This window comes from Acanthisitta chloris, unplaced genomic scaffold, assembly GCF_000695815.1.
Source record: "Acanthisitta chloris isolate BGI_N310 unplaced genomic scaffold, ASM69581v1 scaffold44538, whole genome shotgun sequence".
NCBI lineage: Eukaryota > Metazoa > Chordata > Aves > Passeriformes > Acanthisittidae > Acanthisitta > Acanthisitta chloris.
The window spans coordinates 19,361-23,814 of record NW_008689508.1 but is presented as its reverse complement, the minus strand read 5'-3'; positions in this window follow the sequence as shown (position 1 = coordinate 23,814).

Sequence of the window (4,454 nt, the reverse complement as noted above, 5' to 3'; positions counted from 1 at the left end):
ACGGGGAGGCCGTGTGGGGCGCTGAGAGGTTAGCAGAGCGTGTCTCAGTCGCAGCTCTGGAAATGGGATGGATTGCCTTAAGTATTAGAACCTGTGGATGAGGCTGACGCGAAACACTTGTTGCTGCCGCAGTGCGCCCTCCGTGCGGCTCAGCTGGAGCAGCGCTGTGCTTTGGGAGGCCGTTTGCTGCCTGCCGTGTCCTTGTGGCTGTCTCCGGGCGTGAGGTCTAGGTGAACTCAAGGTTAATTGGAGTAGATGATTGATCAGGTGCCCCTGAGTGTCTGCTCGTTTCTCTGCTACATCTGCGTGTAAGTAGCCTTTGTAAGCAGTTTAAAATCTGCAAGTTTCTTTTGGAGCTCTGCAAGGCTTTTGCAGTTTGACAGATCTGTACAGCCCTAAAATCGGTGTTATGGGTACACTTAGCAGCTTCAGGGTAATAAGAGTCCCTTAGAAGAGCAAAGGTAGACTGGGTAATACATAATTGAATTTATCAGAGAATTATAGCTGTTGTAATTGTGGACATGTCTCAGTTGTTGCTAGGCTGCAGGTTTTGTAGAGCAAAGGTCTTGATGATCGCTGAAGCTCCCAGAACATATGGTACTGCTATGTAAATAGTACTTTACTCACATGATCACTGCACAACTCGGTTTCATGTCCTGGAAACATGAGTTCAGCTCCCTGGTTTTCAGCCACACACCTCTGGGCTCATAGTTGTGTCAGACAAAGCCAGAAAAACACTCTGTGCACCTTCAGTGAGTGGGTAACAGTGTGATCTGCAAGAGAGGTACAACAAACTCCAGCTCAGCACTGAAGTTCAAGAGTGAATGGATTCTGAGTGTGAGAGGCCAGTGAAGTATGAGCAAGGAAGAAGGTTTTGCATCAGTTAAAGATGGGAGGACTGAGGAGGAAGTACACAGAAAACTGGTGCAGAGGTGGGAATAAGCCATTTAAAGAGTTCAGTCAGTATTATCTGTGCTTCAGAGCAGCTTTGTTGATTTTAATTTAATGGTTTGCAAGGGACATATCTAGAAAAGTTTGTTCGGTGTTTCATCTCCAACTCCTTTGTAATTGTAAGTCTATTGTGATTGTGAAATGCTTTTTGTAAAGTGTTTATTTATTTTTTTTTGTTTTGTTACAGTTCCAGCTCCTGTTCAGTTCAGGTGCCTTTAGTGTTGTTTGTCTAGTTAGTGTTTCCTGGAGTTATGTACTGCTCTCAGACCTCTTCTGTGGCCACATCTGTAGGGAGGTTCTGGAAGGATCTGCTGTATTCCTGGAGTTCCCTCCTCTCCCTGAGCTTCCCAGATATTTAAGTTTTGCAGCTACAAGACTCCTCTAGACTGAGGCATTCATTGCTCTGTTGTTTAGGACTGCAGCCATTATTGTAAGTAATACCCCAGTTCCAAGCTCCTGGAGCCAGTTCCTGGGAATTTTGCCCAGGGATAATGGGTCTCCATGAGATGCACAAGTCCTACTAAGCAGTTTTATAACGTTAGCTTCTGGCCAGTTTGCTTTTACAGCTGAGAAAATCAGCTCTAGAGACACACCTGACAACTGGACACACACAGGTATTTGCCTTAGGAATGTCCATTTTGGTTTAGCTCCTGAAACTTCTAGTGGTTCCTCTAGAGAGGTTGGGAGACAAACTTCAGTGTCCCAGGTGAAGTTTGATATTTGTGCCTGTTTGGAGTGTGAGGCCATGGAGGATTCACCTGCTGCAGCTCTTGCATTTTCTGGAGCAATATTTTGGCTGGCCCATCTTGTTTTCCTGTGCCTTCCACATGTGTTACAGAGCTCTTTCCCAATCCCTGTGAGTGTCCTTGGAGCAGGCTGCAGGCTGTGGAGGCCATGGGTACTGCTCACCAGTCTCACCCAGCATCAGGCAAAGACTTACCACACTTTTGTCTGGGATTTGCTGGCTGTTGATACAGCTGGTTGTTAGCATATAAACATAAAATCCGTATTCAAGAAGTGCTGGGCATGTGCTGCTGCTCTGTGTCCAGATTGCTAATGTTTTGCTGGGACAGTAGCAGTGACCAGTCGTGGTTATTGTGTCTGAAGTCTAGAAATCCGGGTATTATGCTTAAATGTTTCACATTCTGCTTGGAAAGTGTTGCTGGGCTTCTCAGGTGGGTAGCAAAAATGCTTTGGAGAAAATTGAGGCAGTCAATTTAGTGAATCCTTTGGTGGATCAAGTGGCTTAATCAATCTCTTAACTGCACATCCAGGTTACTCTTAGCAAGCTGTAGCCATCTGGGAGTCAGAGGCCAGGTTTGCTCTGCAGGTAGTGCTGGGGAGGGAGGGGGAATTGGAAACTCCGCGTGGTTTACGTTAGTAAATGTTTATTTTAGTGTAAACTGAGTCACTGTCTGGGGGTTCCTGCAGAGAGGAAGTGCAGAGGTTTCTGCTGCAGAGGAAGTATAGGTGCCTAGCTGTGATTTGTGTCCAACCCTAGCTAAAACAAATCTCCCAGTCCTACCTGTTGCTGGCAGATGTGGTCATTATCTGCTGTCTTGCTGCAGGAGCTACTCGACTGCCCAAGTGTGTAGGATGGTTATCTGTAGTCAGTTTCTTTGCATAGCCTGATTTTCCAGAGCCTGGTTTTCACCAGGAACCTTCCGTGGCACAAGCACTGAGTGCTGTTCCCTCTCAGGGCATTGCTTTCTATGGTTTGATTGGTCTGTGTGTCTCATTTCTTGTGCTTTTTTTGTCCCCTTGCTGCCAGCTGGTTAGGTTTATTCTCCACCTCCCTATTTTATCGAGGCTTCAAAGCAGACATCCTGCCCAAGTGCAGAAGTTACGTCAGGGAAATAATGAGCAGTTCTGGCACATGTGCAGCTGCACAAGGAGCTTCATCAAAATAACTACCTGTCCTCTTCACTGTCTCATTGCAGAGCCTGAGTTTTCAGGACCATATGTGACTGGAAGAATTACCCTCTGGTTTTACTGCTGAGTCTTTATTAGAACAAACAAAAGTCAGTTTGCTTTGGTTCTGCTGATTGCAAACATTTATGTGTGTTAGTGTGTTAAAATTCAGACTCGTGTAGGAATGTTATTTGTCATCCAGGTTTTTACCCACGATCTAAAATGTGACTTTTCATTTATTTTAAATCTGGTCTTGTCTTTGTGTTCCGCAATGTCATCCATAAAGTGACCTTTGTCGTGCAGTTCCTACAGGTATAGAATGTGGGATTATCAGTTTAGAAATAACTCCTAGTTACAGCTGTGATTTCCAGTCTGCCCAACCAACACCCGTTGCTCTTATTCTTTTTGGCTATAAATGTGATTTCTCCGTTTATTCTGGAATGGTTTGACAGGATCAGGGAGCTCCTCTGGTGGTGCAGTGCATATTTAGGAGAAAAGGGATAATAGAGGCAGAAATGCATGTGTGCTTAAAATGTGTGTGGCTCTCTTTGGAAACTTGAAAACTTCCAGGAGCTTGGGCCACTCTACTCTGTGCCATGACTGTAAATCACTGCAGAAGTGGCTTTTTGCCACAAAAACCTGGATTTATTCTTCAAACAGTGACTAAATTCACATAACTTTTACTGCAAATGATGTATGAAGCATAATCAAAAATACAGAGCCTGATCTATATTGGCAATAAATATTTTGTTAGTGCAGTTGGTTTCAAATGAGCTTAGAATCTTTAATGGTGGCAAGTAACCTTGAGCATCAAGGATGAAATGCAGAGCACTTTTGCAAGAATCCTGATTGCTTGAATCAAAAGGACAAATAAAATCCAGAATCTGCAGAAACTTCTCTTTTGTTTTATATTTTTGCACTGTGATTAGCTTCAGGGAAGTCATCAGGATTTGCTTTCTCTCTGTGAAGCTGAGTGTTTGTTAGGCTTCATGGGGTTCAAGTCCAATTTTAGCCTCTCTGATTTTCTGAAACTTTCTTTCATTTTGAGTTGTAGGTAAATACATGCTTGTCCTGAGGGGAGAAGGGGTCAGAACTGTGCTGGCACAGCAGTGTTTGGCTGTGCAGTCTCAGTGTTGTGTTAGCCTCGGTGCCTTGGCCATATTAATGGATGTGTTTGGGTTTCCATGTGTTCCATATTACACTGATCATAACGTGCGTCTTGATTTAGGTTTTATGTAGGATAAACAAAGACTGGAAGGATAATATTCCTGTTTCCATCCCAAATGTTTTCCCTACCCTAGTGTTAGCCTTGGAGGAATAATGCTTTTTGCACGTTCACCTGAGAATTAGAGTGGAAAGCCTCAGAGTTTGGAATATTTTGGTTTGGTTTCGTGGCGATTCTTTGCCTTTTTTTTTCCCCATCTGTTTTTTTTCCTCTTTCATTTTTGCTTTAGAAGCTGAAGTTTGTGTGTGGATGGTGAATTGCTCCAAATTGCTATTTCAGGAGTACTGAGTTGTGGTAGTCTGAGTGCTCAAGTGTCAAATGTTTTGAAGGAAAAGAGGAAGAAAATGAAGCTGATGCTTGTAAAGGT